The 16,494-nt window shown below is 47.3% G+C and overlaps 1 pseudogene; it reads left to right on the plus strand.

The window, feature by feature from the left end:
- The first annotated feature begins 1,609 nt into the window (after positions 1-1,609).
- LOC142024668 (L-amino-acid oxidase-like) lies at positions 1,610-14,868 on the plus strand (annotated as a pseudogene).
- Positions 14,869-16,494: the final 1,626 nt, after the last annotated feature.

Raw genomic sequence — 16,494 nt, forward strand, 5'->3', positions numbered from 1 at the left:
ATCGAAATAGGCACAGCGAGGGAACGTCTACGCGCCAAAGTAGCACACATCGAAATAAGGGAGCCAGGCACAGCTGCAGACAGGGTCACGGGGCGGACTCAACAGCAAGTCGCTCCCTTAAAGGGCCCCTCCCAGACACACTTTCATTAAACAGTGCAAGATACACAGAGCCAACAACTAGTTGCAGACCCTGTATATGCAGCACGGACCCCCAGCTGCAGCAGCAGCAGCCAGAAGCCCTGGGCTAAGGGCTGCTGCCCACGGTGACCACAGAGCCCCGCAAGGGCTGGAGAGAGAGTATCTCTCAACCCCCCAGCTGATGGCCGCCATGGAGGACCCCGCTATTTCGATGTTGCGGGACGCGGATCGTCTACACGTCCCTACTTCGATGTTGAACGTCGAAGTAGGGCGCTATTCCCATCCCCTCATGGGGTTAGCGACTTCGACGTCTCGCCGCCTGACGTCGATTTCAACTTCGAAATAGCGCCCGACGCGTGTAGACGTGACGGGCGCTATTTCGAAGTTAGTGCCGCTACTTCGAAGTAGCGTGCACGTGTAGACGCAGCTTGATAGTCCTACTTACAACAGCTTCATTCATCACTTAAGAGGCAGAGCTTTGCCAGGGAGGTGGTGGTTGGTAGCATTCGCTGGTCTTTTGTTAAGCCACAGGCTCCCAGCTGCATGGGTGGTGGGGAGTTGAGCTCTCACCTGGCATGCTGATGAAAATCAGTTGGCGAGCCACTCTTGGCACCAGTGCTGGGGGGGGTTGCTGACCCCTGCTCTAGATGGTGCTTGGTCCTGCCAAGAGAACAGGAGTCGGTCACCTCCTGAAATCCCTTCTAAGATCCTATGATTCTCCTGCTTTTGCACTGCTCCGGACACCGGGCTCTTTTTAACACGGCAATTCAACCAGCAGTGACCAAGGTCTGGCTTCTGGAACTGGAAAGGACAGTGCCAGCTACACCGTCGTTCCTTAAAATGACTCTTGTTGCATACCCATGGTGCAAGGAGCTGCTTGACTCTTTCTTAATGTCTGGCAGAACTCAGCCTAACCCTCCCTTGGGTTGGGGCTGGGCTGTGGCCTGGCTTGTCTCATTTAAGCGACGCTGTGGGCTGACATCAAGACTGCTGTGCGTGGCAGATGACACGGAAAGCCCCGAACCACAGGCTGGCAGTTATTCACCAATAGAGACAAAGGACTCCAAATAGTACCTTATAGGGCAAAACAGGTCATGTCAGGGGTAAACACAAACGGGGGGCGGGGGCGGGGGGGGAGTGGACTGTAGACAACCATTATTGGGTCAAGACAGAGACCAGAACTGCCCACTGATTACAATAAAAGGAAAGGCTAGAAGATCTTGGGGCTCATTCCTTGGGCGGTGGAGGAGGTGAATGGATGCCAGTGCTTTGCTGTGGCTTCCAGCTAAGTCCCTGCCCCAGTAAATGGCCATCTTATAACCAAAGAGTCCAGCCTCCGTGGGGTTTTTCCATGTGTTGACCCAGCAAGCCCATCCATCGTGGATCCTGGGCAAACCCCACAGTAGCCGTTTGCCGTCTGGGCTGGAGACAAGTTGGCCCCCTTGACCGCGTTGGGCTTCTCTTCATCAATATGTCGCCTGCGCTTTCCCAGCTGCTTCTCCTTGCAGCTGTCCTACAAGCTGAGGGTCTCTCCAGCAACTTTGAACGCTGCCTTCATGGTGACAACTACGACGAGTTGGTGACCATTGTGAAAAATGGGCTGGAAAAGGCAGCGCACCCCGTGGAGGTGGTCATTGTCGGAGCGGGCATAAGTGGACTCACGGGTGCCAAACTGCTCAGAGATGCCGGTCACAAGGTAATTCCTCGTGCACAGGGAGAGGTCAAAGCAAGGCCGGGTGTCAGGGCTGGCTTGGGTCTTTTTCAATATTTGTTTTCAGAAGATAGATGTTGTCATGCTAAAGAATGATAGCGCAGAACACTAGAACTGGAAGGGACCTCAAGAGGTCATCAAGTCCAGTTCCCTGTCCTCTTGGCAGGAGCAAACACCATCTAGACCGTCCCTGATAGGTGTCTATCTAACCTGGTCTTAAAAACCTCTGGCAATGGAGATCCTACAACTTCCCTAAGTAACTTATTCCAGTGGGACATCACTGTGAGCCCCACTTATCAGGAGCGTGGCCAAGTTTCCTGTGGTTCTACAAAGTTTGTTTCCAGCCATCAGTCCTCATTCTTAGTGTTCTGTGCTGTTCTTTAGCTGTAATTTATCTCTAAAGGTCTTCTAGGAGCCTTGTAAGCAGTAGAAATGTTGCTAGTCAGTGCTAAATAGAGATATACACCAACTCTATAGAGCTGGAAGGTCAGTGAGTCTAGTCTGTTGCATTTTTAGTAAGACCTACCACCATCCCTCACAGATGTTTTTTAAATCTGTTTCCCCCAGATCCCTAAGAGGCCCCTGCAAGGCTTGAGCTCACAACCCTGAATTTAGCAAGCCACTGCTCAAACCACTGAGCTGTTCCTCCCTGGCCCCCTATATTCTGGCAGATGCTCTAGTGTGGCACCAGTAAGGACCCAAGGATGCCAGATGAGAGTGGGTCAACCAGTTGGCTCACATCATGAAAGCTTCATGCATAGCTGGTTGCCCCCATGTAAAACAGATATAGTGGATTTGGAAGAGGTGTAGAAAAGTCAGGAGAAATAGCTAGGGGTAAGGAACAGCTTCCACATGAGGAGAGATTTTAAAAAGTGGGAATTTTCAGCTTGAAAAAGAAATGACTAAAGATTGGGGGAGTGCAGGAGAGGTCTAGAAAATCAGGATAGGTGTTGAAAAAATCAAATGAGGCCATGCTATTTACTCCTTCACTAACATAACACAAGACCCTCACCCAGATAGGCAGCAGGTTTACAATAAAGCAAAGAAATGACTCTTTTCATGTTCACCCCATGGAAATCCTCGCCAGAGGGTGGTGGAATGACCCAGACTGTAGCAGGGTTCCAATATGAAGGGGATATAGTCAAGGAAAATAGGTCCATCACTGGCTACCAGCCAGAATAGGCAGGTAGGGTGTCCTAAGCCTTTGTGAGGGCTAGGAATGGCTGACTGGGAAGAGATCCCTTAATAATTCCCTGTGCTGTTCATTCCATCTGGGGCACCTGACATTGATCACTGTTGGAAGAGAGGACACTGGGCTCGATGGACCATGATGGACCTTCCTTCTAAATCCTTCTGCTGGCTACAGGATAGATCGTTTGCCAGGTTTGCTATTCTACCAGAGCAGCCTTGTTTAGGTGCAGCTTGTGCTGACAAAAGGAGGTTTTTTTTCTGTCCATCTGGGAACACCACTTCCTAAATGACATTAGCTATGTCAACAGAAGTGCTCTAGTGCTGACATAGCTATGTTAAGCCTGGGGGTTTTACCAGACAATATGTTAGCTGGGGTATGTGGCTTTCTTCATGGCCCTAATCAACATATCTAGGCTGACCTACCCTGGGAGGGAAGAACTGGCTCTTGGATTCTCAGACGCATTCTGTTTTTATGGACTGCAGTGGGTGCAGTTTAACTAACACTGAATGCTCTTTAAAGACTAGCAAAATGATTTCTTCAGTGATGAGCTTTCATGGGACAGACCTACTTCTTCAGATCCACTTTTTGTGGATCTGAAGAAGTGGGTCTGTCCCACGAAAGCTCATCACTGAAGAAATCATTTTGTTAGTCTTTAAAGCGTTACATTTCTTCTGGTTTGTTTTGTTGGAGTACAGACTACCATAGCCACCTCTCTGTTAACTGAATGCTCTTGAAAATCCCACAGGAAGCAAACGGCATAACAATGCACAAAACAGCAGGTGGAAAGTTAGGAAAACCTATTTCACCAAATACATACAGATTCTTTCAGCCCCCAAAGGGAACAGCCACTTTCCCTGGTCAATATATACTTAGATCTAACCCCAAACATCAATCTAGGTCAATCCTTTAGAATCTAAGATCTAAAGGTTTGTTAGTAAAAAGAAAGAAAGAAGAGGGTGAGAGAGAAAAATGGTTAAAGTGGTAAATTACATCAATTAAAGCTGTTAATGCAGGATACAGTGAAGGTAAAAGCTGCTGTCTTGAATGTTTCTGAACCTGGAGGGATGGGACCCTAGCCCAGGCAGGGCTTAGTCCATGATGGCTGAAGAACAAGGGGACCACTTTATAGTTTTGCTCCATGGACAGAAAACCCCTTTCTTCTTCACATAGGCAATGGAGGACCACCTGATCAGGGGACCTGTTGGGGCACTCTGCCATTGGCTGTGTGGTTAGGCACCATGTCTTAGCCAACGTGGTTTTGACGTCTGAGTCTGTTCCTTTGTTCGGCCCAGGTCACCTGCCTGGGCTGTGACCACTCCTTCCATGGTGAATCTCAGCTCTAAAACATTTCTAAAGCAGGTGTAGAGCCAATGGCTATAACTTTACATACAAAAGTGGTACAGGTATACAAGCAGCATAAACAGATTCAGAGCACCAGCTTTCATGAGACACCTCCCTTGGCATAAGATCTGGTGCAAGCTTAACACAGTGGTTACAGAAATGGCTTTAATATTTAATTTAAAATCCAGTATCGTCACCCAAGGCTCAGTTGTTTTTGTTGTCTCTGAAGTGTAATGTACCCAACGCATCTATTTATTTCATTAGGAACTGGTGGGTGCAGAACCATGTGGACCCTTATTAGGTGCCTGACTGCAGATTCACTGGCCTCATTTTGCTCACCAAAGTTTGAAACTTTTATCCTTTGCACCTAACATTGTCCAGGTGCCACACAAGTGAGACGAAATGATATTGCCATGCTCATTCCTAGGTTACCGTTCTGGAAATCAGCGGCCGGGTGGGCGGACGAGTGAAAACCTACAAAGATGAGACCCAGGACTGGTACGTGGACCTGGGACCCATGCGCTTACCAGATTCCCACAGGTAATACAGTTTCTGCTCCTGGGCCGTAGAAGTTGTTCAAAAAAGGGGCAGCCCGGTTTGGTAGAATTCTGCTGTGGTTAAGGAGGAGTGCAAACCCTTGCTGCCAGTGGTGATGTTTCTTACCATGATAATGTGATAACCCCGTCGGGCAGTTCTGCTTCAAAATTGAAGTTTGAGCTCATGGTAGTTTCCTCTGAAATTAGGGTATATTTATGGTACTGGGTTTTTTGCATTTTAACTATATTGCCTAATAAATTATTTGGTTAGGCTTTGAAGTGCTTCATGACTGCTGTTTTGTTTTGTGAACATACAGACTTTCCGGTGACTTTTCTTCCATATAATTGGACTGTAAAAAAGGTTCTGTTCTATTCATGTTCGTATTCTTCCTCTCAGAACAATCAGGGTAACCATTCCAAGTGCCCTGGGGTGTATCTACACTAGGAACTAACTTAGAAGTTAAGTTTGAAGTTAGGGGCTACTTTGAAGTAGCCTGCAGAACATCTACACTTATTTTTGAAGTTAACTTGGAGGTAAGGGAGCCCAACTTTGAAGTCCTTACTCCATTCCTGGGTGTGGATTAGTGACCTACTATGAAGTAGGGTGTGTGTAGACGCTCAACTTGGAAGTTGTACTTCGAAGTAAGTAACTTCGAAGTTACTTTTGTAGTGTAGACATGGCCTAGGACTATGTTAGCTTGATGATAGCTAGATAGATCAACTGATAAATCTGGATTCCTATGTAAACTGGTATAGTTCCATCAGCTGGATGGAAAGAGGCCACATGGAAACCAGGCTGGTTATCACTCCAAACCATTCCAGACAGAAATGAGATGAATCACAGGATTACATGATTCTTTTTATAGCCAGGTGAACACATAACTTGTTTTCATATTTTTGGACTCTCCCCTTTCTTTTTTCCTCCCAGAATTGTTCGTGAATATATTAAGAAATTTGACCTCAAGCTGAACAAGTTCTCTCAGATGGATGACAACGCCTGGTATATGGTTAATGGTGTAAAGACAAAAGCAAAGTCAGAAAGAACCCCGATATCTTGAATTACACTGTCTCCCACAGAGAGAGGGAAATCTGCTGGTGAACTCTATAACGCAAGTCTTCAAGAGGTTTGTTTATTGGTCGTTTGTATAAAGGAAAGTAACTTACAAAGTGTGATTTTGAAACATGGCCCTAACTTGCAGTGCAGGACAGGGTTGTCTCTCATCGAATCACAACAGTCGGAAGAGACCTGATAATGTCAAAGCTAAAAGCAAGACCAAGCCCAACTAAGTCATCCCAGCCAGCACTTTGTCAAGCCGGGACTTAGAAACCTCCAGGGATGGAGATTCCACCACCTCTCTAGGCAACTCATTCCAGTGCTTCACCACCCTCCTGGGGAAATAGTTTTCCCTAATATCCAACCTACTCCTCCCCCTCTGTACCTTGAGACCATTGCTCCTTTTTCCGCCATCTGTCACCACTGAGAACAGTTTCCACCTTCTTTGGAGCCCTCCTTCAGGAAGTCAAAGGCTGCTATCAAATCACCCCTCAGTCTTCTCTTCTGCTAACTAAACAAGCCCAAATCCCTCAGCCTCTCCTCATAGGTCATGTGCTCCAGCCCCTTTGTCATCTTCATTGTCCTCTGCTGAACCATCTCCAATGCATCCACATCCTTTCCATACTGGGGGCCCCAGAACTGGACGCGGTACTCCAGATGTGGCCTCACCAGTGTCAAATAAAGGTGAATAACAACTTCCCTAGATCTGCTGGCAATACTCCTCACAATGCACTCCAGTATGATAGCAGCTGATAGGGGCAATTTGATAGCAGCCTTCAACTTCCTGAAGGGGGGCTCTAAAGAGGATGGAGAGAGGGTGCTCTCAGTGGTGATGGACAGCAGAGCAAGGGCAATGGTCTGAAGTTACAGAGGGGGAGGTGTAGGTTGGATATTAGCAAAAACTACTTCACCAGGAGGACGGTGAAGCACTGGAACACGTTACCTAGAGAGGTGGTAGAATCTCCATCCCTGGAGGTTTTTAAGTCCCGGGTTGACAAAGCCCTGGCTGGGATGACTTAGTTGGGGTTGATCCTGATTTAGGCAGGGGCTTGGACCTGATGACCTCCCGAGCTCCCTTCCAGCCCTAGGGTTCTATGATTGTATGCCATTAACCTCCTTGGCTACAAGGGCACACCGTTGATTCTCCTTCTGTAGGGCGTGCTAGTCTCCACTTTTGGTTTCCTCACTGCCATTCCAGCCAAGCAAACCGCCTGTGTCAGGGGAATCAGTCAGTTGCCCACATGGACCCATAATTCCCCTTCTAGTGGCACAAAGGGGATTTACCAGGGTTAATCCGCTGGCCCTAGTTCTCTTTTCATTTTCACCCATGTGAATCAGGAGGAATTCCATGTGGCTCCTGGGGCGTTGTGGTGCTCTCCGGCTCTGAAAGGAAACTTGTCATTCTTTCCTAGACGGCAATTGCGAGATCAAATCTTGCTGTTTCGTGACAACAGGGCCGGAGGCCCTGCCATGCAGCTTGGTGATTATGAAGCCTGGAGAAGTGTCAAAGAGGTGCCATGCGAGAGCTTAGCCAGTGGCACTGATAGGCACCATAGGCCTGTGGGCAAGGTGGGAGGGGCTTGGCTCCCTTTGCCCAGAAGGGGCGGGGCCAAGGGCAGAAGGGGTGGGGTTTGGGGCTCTCAGTCCTGCCCCACTCAATGGCGCATGAAGTAGAGGCACAGCACTCTGCAGTGTTTCCAAGGAGCCCAGAACTCCAGCCCCAACCACTGGCGCTTCGCCCCTCCCAGTGCCCCGTTGGTGGGCTTGCATCCAGCTAATTAGACAGGAGAACAGAATTTGGTCCTGTGTTTCTGTGAACCTATTTCTCTTACTGTCTATTTATGTTTCCCTTTGTGGTTCCAACACAGGCCCTAGAAGACTTCCAGCGTTCTGACTGTAAAACGTGGATGGATCAGTTTGACTCCTTTTCCACTAAGGTAATAGATATGGGCCTTTGACTTACTTGACTTAAACCCTTGTACTCCAAGGGGAACACAGGTTATCTACAAGTCTCCTCCAACCCTGTCTTGGGACAAAACTTCTAGTGGACCCCAGCAGTACCCCAGCTGTCCTTCAATCTCCATCGCTCTTCTTCGCATTGTCCGAGGTCGTCTTCTTTTGCATTTTCCTTGTGGGTTCCATTGGAGAGCTTGACGGACAATGCTGAAGGATGGTTTTCTGAGCGTGTGGCCTAGCCAGCCCCACTTTCTTCTCTTGATGGGCCTTTGAGTACCTTTAAATCCAAATGTTTATGGAAAGCCTGAAATAATCATAGAATCATAGTATCCTAGGGCTGGAAGGGACCTCAGGAGGTCATTGAGTCCAGCTCCCTGTCCAAAGCAGGATCAACCCCAACTAAATCATGCCAGCCAGGACCTTGTCAAGCCAGGACTTAAACACCTCTAGGGCTGGAGATTTTACCACCTCTCCAGGCAACACATTCTTCATGCTTCACCACCCTCCTGCTGAAGGAGCTTTTCCTAATATCCAACCTAATCCTCTCCTTCTGTAACTTCAGACCATTGCTCCTTGCTCTGCCATCTGTCACCACTGAGAACAGTTTCTCTCCACTCTCTTTAGAGCCCCCTTTCAGGAAGCTGAAGGCTGCTATTAAATCACCCAGCACTCTTCTCTTCCACAAACTAAATAAGCCCAAATCTCTCAGCCTCTCCTCATAGGCCATGTGCTCCAGCCCCTTAATCATTTTCGTTGCCCTCCGCTGAACCTGCTCCAGCACATCCACCTCCTTTTTATACTGGGGGCCCCAAAAGTGGACACAATATTTCAGATGTGGCCTCACCAGTGCCAAATAGAGGGGAACAACCACTTCTATGGATCTGCTCAAAGTGCTCCTCCTAATGCAACCCAATATGCTGTTAGCCTTCTTGGCTACAAGGTCACACTGCTTACTCATATCCAGCCTCACATCCACTGTAATCCCCAGGTCCCTTTCCGCTGTACTGCTGCTTAGCCAGTCAGTCCCCACCCTTTAACAATGCTTGGGATTCTTCCGTTCCAAGTGCAAGACTCTACATGCTCTGAGAGAGGTATAAAATGGGTGTGTTTGTCCAGATGAAACCTCATGAGGCCAGTTTTCAGGTTGAGATTGTTCTTTATTTAAAGATAACGTTGCAATGTGAAGCTCTGCACAGTCTTTGGGACTGGTATTTCTTTTTGGTAGCCTGCAGGGTTGTGGTCAAGATTATGGAAAATAATGGAATGAATGCCAAGCACGAGTCATACGTGCTTTAAATATCATCTTAATATTGTTATGCTAGAAGGTGCTAAAGGCTGCATCCAAGCATCACTTAAATACCTACATTGACCACAGAACTGGTTACAGTGGATGGATATGCGAAACATGTTTCCTTCCTGTTGAATGGAAGAAGTCATTAAGCTTCTTTATGGAACACAGTTGGGTCTCAACATTCATGAGGGTTCTGTGTTGAGAACCCTCGCGAATGTTGAATTTTGAGAATATGGCCGGCACTTCCTGCCTGGAGCCCTGGGGAAGAGGCAGCTCATGAATATGGAGACTCTACTGTAATGTGGTTTGAACAAGGGGAAGCCACTGCCCAAGACATTAGTAGGATTCATGGGCAGATTAATTGGAAGCTAAGGCTTGGTTTACACTAGGCAGGTAAATCAATTGCATATACGCAATTCTAGCTATGGCAGTTACAGAGCTGGAATCAACTTATCTACAATAGGCTAACCAGGCTGTCCCCACTAAGCAAGGTCGAAAGGAGAGTTTCTCCTGTCGACCTCCCTTACTCCCTTACTTGCAATAATGAGGCGTACAGAGGTCAACTGCTGACTGCTGATAAGTCGATTTTGCACGTCTCCTCCAGGATGTTGCATCCATTCTTTTTAAATAGATAGAATTGCACCAGAAAAGACCTTTCTCACCTCATTGAGTTCTCCTTAAAACAGAAGCAGCTGCCTAAGGCCCTGGATATTGGCAATGACTCAGACCAAAAGGGAGAACCTGTATCATCACCATGTCAAACAGGAAAATAACCCTTTCTCTTTTCCTTCCTCATGAAAATTACATCTTTCCCCAGAGGTGCCTCCATAACTCCTTTTCCTCCTCTCCCAGGAGTATTTGATTAAAAAATCAAAATTGAGCCACGAAGCTGTGAGGATGATTGGAGACTTGTTGAATGAGGATTCTGGATTCTACCTGTCCTTTCTCAACTCGGTCATGGAGTTTGATGTCTTCTCTCAGAACCATGGGTGAGAAGCAAACGTATTTCAATGGCAGGGTCTTTGGGGCACGGCTGCCTAGGAAAATGCAGCTCTGGATATTTGGCCAGTTGTCAGAGGACTGCCCATGGCAGAGAGTTTCCCAGCCCACTATGTCTACGTTGCCAAGTTTTGTTTGAAAAAAAAAAAACTTATGTCAACACCCCAAAGTTGACAAAACAAAAATCACCAGAGGGTGTTCACACTTGCTCCGTCCATCAACCAATCACATTGGGGGCACCATCACTGACCGTGTGAGCTATGCTCTCTGGGTTGTGCTGTGGGAAGCCCTAGCTGATTCCTGCACATCTTGGAATTTCCTTCAGATTCTCCCACAGCTTCCTCAGCTGCTGGGAGTGGCATCCTCAGTAGCTCTGTGAGCTTTCTATGCTTAGCAATGTCACAGCGGATAAATTCATGGCGATCAGGTCCAGCAATGGCTGTCAGCTAGGATGGGTAGGAATGGTGTCGCTGGCCTCTGTTTGTCAGAGGTTGGAAATGGGTAGCAGGAGAGGGATTGCTTTTGTGGTTTCCTGTCCTGTTCACTCCATCTTGGGCATCTGGTACTGGCCTCTGTTGGAAGACAGGACACTGGGCGAGGCGGACCTTGGGTCTGGCCCAATATGGCCATTCTTATGTTCTTAGAGCAGTTCAGCAGTGGCTTGTTCTTTGTTTGCCAAATGGAGCAGCTCACTCAGCTGTGAGATGCTTCGAAAGGGGAGGGGAATGGGCCTGCAAGCCAGCAGAGCTCAAAATACTGAGTGGACCCACCAGGGCAGGGGATTGTGACATACTGGCAGAGGCCAGTTCTGTTGAGAAAACAAACAGCAGTGTCTCTTTGGCCACGTCTGCACTAGCAGGTTCTCTTGAAAAAGTTGGGCCTTTTTGAAAGAACCCACGGAGCGTCCACACACAAAATGTGCTCTTTTGATCTGAAGTCAGAAGAATGCAGGGCTTTTTCTGGCGATTCTCATCCCCTCCAAGATGAGGAAGAGTGCCATTTTCTGAAAATGATTCTTCCAGAAAAAAAGATTCTTCCAGAAAAAAACACTTGCAGATCCTGCTTTCGAAAGAGCAGTCCTCACGGCGCTTGATTTTTCAATCCTCGGCCGTAATTTCGAAAGAGCAGGGGCCAGGTGGCCGCAATCTATGAAAAAAAGTGGATCGACCTTTCAGTCCGCCATTTTGGTGTGTGGATGCGCTCTTTCAGAAGAAGTTTTTTCAGAAGAGGTCTTCCAGAACAACTTCTTTCGAAAGATCGCTGTCGGGTAGACGTGGCCTTTGTGAACGATAAAAGGAGGAGAGAAGGAAATAGTCTCTCGGGAAGGTGGACCTTTTTGGGTGTTTCTCCCAACAAAGTCACATTGCAGTGTGAACGCTCTCACGGTTTTGTTGCCACAAGGCTTTTCTGACAACAAAACTTGGTGGTGTGGGGATACCTGTAGGTGAGTGGGGATGTTATGAGTACTGCAAAAATAGTCTCCTACCTGTCTCACAGAGCTGGAAGGGCCCTTGAGAGACCACTGAATCCAACCCTCTGCCCTTACAGCAGGACCTATCACCATCCCTGACTGTTTAAAAAAAAATGTAAAACAAGTAAAAGGCACCTCAGCCCCCTAAAGGGCTGGGCTCACAAGCTGGGGTTCAGCAGACCCATGCACAATCCCCTAGGCTAGCCTTCCCTCTTGCTCTTATGTTTGAGGAAGTTGGTGCCTGGACCATGGGCCCACTCTCTACTCTGTCCTGAGGCCCTGGCACTACTTGTAGTCATCCCCTGAAGCCTACCCAACACCTACTATCACAGGGCGCAGTTTCTACTTGTTCTGGATAGTGCAGTGGTTTGAGCATTGCCTTCTAAAACACAGGGTTGTAAGTTCAACCCTTAGAGGACCTGTTTTGGGTAAACATATTTAAAAAAACAAAATGGGATGGTGCTTGATCCTGCCAAGCAGGCAGGGGATTGGACTTGATGACCTCCTGAGGTCCCTTCCAGCTCTATGAGGTGTGTGTATATGTGTATATTCTGCAGCAGGCCTGACTCCTGATTGTTTGCTCCTCCTACCCACCCAGGAAGGCGAGGAGCAATCCACCCTGTGGTGGGCAGAGTGGACCTCAGAGGAAGAGAGGCATTGAGGGAGCAGGGCCTTATGTTGGTAGAGCATGGCCTTGGCCTCCACTTTCTCAAAGGCTATTGAGGGAGGATTAACCTTCCCTGGCCCATGATACCCACTGCTCATGCGCCTGCCCCAGGCTGAGAGACTTTGGCTAGGGGGGATTTTACTTGTACTGCACAAATAGCTTTGAAGATCTAGCTTGGACTGGATCTCTGGCCCTGTAGCCTAGGCAGATGGGTGGGTTTGAGGCCCTGAGTTCCCTGTAAAGCCACAGTTCGAAAGCAAAGTCTACACCACTAGCGCAATTTCCCTCGCTCCTGTCTTGCCACAGGCAGCGTCACCGTGCTTTGTCGGTGACCACAATGCAATTCAGGAAATAAGAGCATTCTGCTTCTCACACCTAAGAGGGGAAGAGGCAGACACCGCAGCTGAGCCATGCAAAACTCCTGCAGGGGAAGTTAGAATGTGGCGTCAGGCGTGATCTCCCGCTCAGCAGATCTGGCAGCAATATCATCCCTGATTGCTTAATTTGGGCCCCAATTTGCACTTGATTTTGCAGGGTGGTCTGCATTCCCCAGTAGTGGCTGAAGTTCACTGTGGGGCCCCAGGCCTATGGGTCATGTAGGCCCCTTTGAGAGGTGGAAAAAGTACCCCCCAAAGTTACTTGAGTAAAAGTGCAGCTGCTTTCACGTCTAGATACTGGAGTATAAATTAGATGTGGGGTGTGCGAAACTCTTTCTGAAGTCCATAAGATGCATCTGATGAAGTGGGTCTTTGCCCATGAAAGCTGATGCTCCAAAATATCTGTTAGTCTATAAGGTGCCCCAGGACTTCTTGTTGTTCTCGAAGATACAGACTGACATGGCCACCTCTCTGATATTTTTCTCAAGTAGTTTTTCTAGAGGGACACCTGTAACTTGTACTTAAGTACATTCACCCCAAAGCAGCTGCATTTTCACTCAAGTCACTTTTGGGTTACTTTTTCCACCTCTGGCCCCATTTTGAGAGCTTTCTGTGAGGTTCTCACTGATTCAGGTGGTTAGCATCAGTTGCAGCTGTGATTCGCTCCTTCAGAAATGGTCCCGCCCCCCTCTGTGCTATGTCCCAGCAGGGCTTGGGGTTTACACCCACTGTGGGGAGGGACTGTTTGCTCTGGTTGCCAAGTTTTAAGATTCTCTTCAGATAGAAAAAAAAATCATTTTGTTAAACGAGGTTTAGGAGATCGGGATTCCATACTCAGCTGTAGAACTGATTTCATGCATGACCTTGGGCATATCTCTTGCTTTCTCTTGGTCTCAGTTCCTCCTGCAACATAACAATAATAAACCTATCTTGGTCTGCCTTATCTTACTTGAGTATGAGCGGAGACAAGCCTCAGCCTCAATAATGGGGCTCCAATCTACCAGGTGCCCTCAGGAGGGAGAGACTAGCCCGGTGTTTGGCGCATTAACGTTATAATTCCATGGTTGTAAATTCAGTCCTTGTTGGGGCCTGTCTGAGGCAGGTTAGATGAAAAACAAATCTGTCAGGGATGGTGACAGGTCCTGCTGGGAGGGCAGACAACTGGATGTAACGATATCTCGAGGTCCCTTCCAGTTCTGCGGTACGACACTCTAAGACCAACCCTAATGCTGCCATTAATGCATCTTTTTCACCAGCCACTTCTTGTTCCTTTCAGTTTTGATGAGATCACAGGGGGATTTGACCAGCTGCCCCTGGCCTTCTACCAGTCTATGCCTGAAGTTGTCCAGTTCAACTGCTCTGTAGAGCAGATAATATCCAGTGGTAACAAGGTCCACGTACATTATCGTGAAGCCGACACGCTAAGCTGCTCCTCAGTGAGGGCTGACTATGTTCTTGTCACGGCCACCACCAAAGCCACCAGACACATCAAATTTATGCCACCCCTGTCTTCCAACAAGACCCATGCTATGCGCTCCATTCACTATTCCTCTGCCACCAAGGTTGCTTTGGCCTGCACCGAAAAGTTCTGGGAGAAGCACGGGATTCAAGGTGGGCCGTCCGTCACGGATCACCCTTCCCGATTCATCTACTATCCCAACCACAACTTCTCTAGCGGGCTGGGGGTGATTGTGGCTTCCTACACATGCAACGACGATGCCGATTTCTTCATTCCCCTGACTGATGAGAAGTGCATTGATGTGGTGCTGGAGGACCTGGCAGAAATCCACGGGGAATCTAAAGACTATCTCCGGTTCATTTGTGATAAATATGTGATACAGAAGTGGAACCTGGACAAACACTCCATGGGGGCCTACGCCTCGTTTACCCCCTATCAGTTTGTGGACTATTCACGGCCTCTGTTTCAGAAGGAAGGGAGGGTCCACTTTGCAGGAGAACACACGGCGCAGCCTCATGGCTGGATCGACACGGCAATGAGATCTGCGGTGAAAGCAGCAAGGAACATCCACAAGGAGAGTCAGCTGCCTCTGGGGCAACCTGAGCCTCAGGATCAGCAAAACCAACAAGAGCAGGAGCAGGAAAAGGTGGAGTGGGTTCCAAAAACTGAGCTTTAGTTGGTTCACGGATGTTTTGACAACACACAAATGCACTGGACACTGAGGGCTGGTCTTCACGAACCCTGTAAGTCAAGCTAAGTCAGGCTTCTTCAGTTACATAAGTTACGGAAGTGAAGCCCACATGAGTTTGGTTGATGTACAGAAGTGTCTACATCATGCTGTGTTGATGGGAGATGCTCTCCTCTAAAATTAGCTTATGCTTTCCAGGGTCTGACGTGTCGACATCAATGGGAGACACCAGATTTATGTGTATGAGAATAGTCTGGTAAGATACATAGATAGGTTTGTGTGTCTGTGAATAGATAGATTTCTGTGTATGAGGATAGATAGATAGATAGATAGATTTGTGTTTAAGAGGATAGATAGATAGAGATAGATAGATTTGTGTGCATGAAGATAGACAGATAGATTTATGTGTATGAAGATACATAGATAGATAGATAGATTTATGTGTATGAGGATAGATAGATAGCTTTATAGATAGATAGATTTGTGTGCATGAGGATAGATATATAGATTTATGTGATTGAGGATAGATAGATAGATAGATAGATAGATAGATAGTAGTTATGTATATGATGTTAAATAGATAGCTTTGATAGATTTGTGTGCATGAAGATAGATCTACTACAGTACAGGAACATCCATACAAATAATTGGTTTCATTGATCATAATCACTACTGATCAGCTACGTTGTACTAATCTCTTCTCAACCAGAGCAGCAGAAAATGTCACTTTGTTGCAAAATGTGAAGACGTGTTAAGTGTACCAATTCACTGATTTGTACTATGTCAATGGCCTTATCTTCATTTACCTATGGTCAGTTGTGTGCTGTTTACATACAATATAAATCTGCTTTACTTACTTAACCCTGGGTCAAAGGATGTTAATCATGTAGATGTGAATTCATCTGCTGTGTCAAAACTACGTGATTATTGTTACAAAAGGCTTTAACGATGCCCCTTTAAAGGAAAGGCCCACCAACTGGAATTGAAGCCTGTGAACTGTGATGGAGAAGATGGTTAATTTCAAAGCTTGGGTTGTAATGTAAAGTACAATGAATGATCCAGACACATGGTCTGTGCTTAGTCAACAAAGCAAGACCTGCAGGAGGATGACAATCTTCAGATAGCCAACTCTAAGATGGGCACACTCAGTTGTGAGCTACATATTTGGCTCCATGACACCTGCTCTGGGATAAGTAAGAATAGCTTATTCCTAAACCAATACCCATCCCTTACACTTTTCTAAACACATTTCTAGTGTTTCTTCATCTCTAAGGTCTTGCCCATACTTACTGGAGGGGCTATGTTGCGGAGGTTGACTTTCTGGGATTCGATTTAGCGGGTGTAGTATAGACCCACAAAATTGAATATTGAGGGTGCACCTGTTGACCCCAGGACTCCTTTCAGTTATGAAGAGTAAGAGAAGGCAGTGGAAGAGTTTCTGCCATCAACCTCCCGCTGTAGGAGTGGCACAGAAAATGGATGTAAGGTAAGTTGACTCCAGATATGCATTTTACGTAGCTGGAGTTGGGCACCTTATATCAATTTTCTCCCCTAGACCTGGCCTGAGAAAGAGCTCTGGGAGAGATTCTGCACCTATAGTCCATTTAGATGCTG

This window comes from Carettochelys insculpta, chromosome 22 (genome assembly GCF_033958435.1).
Source record: "Carettochelys insculpta isolate YL-2023 chromosome 22, ASM3395843v1, whole genome shotgun sequence".
NCBI classification, from domain to species: Eukaryota; Metazoa; Chordata; order Testudines; family Carettochelyidae; genus Carettochelys; species Carettochelys insculpta.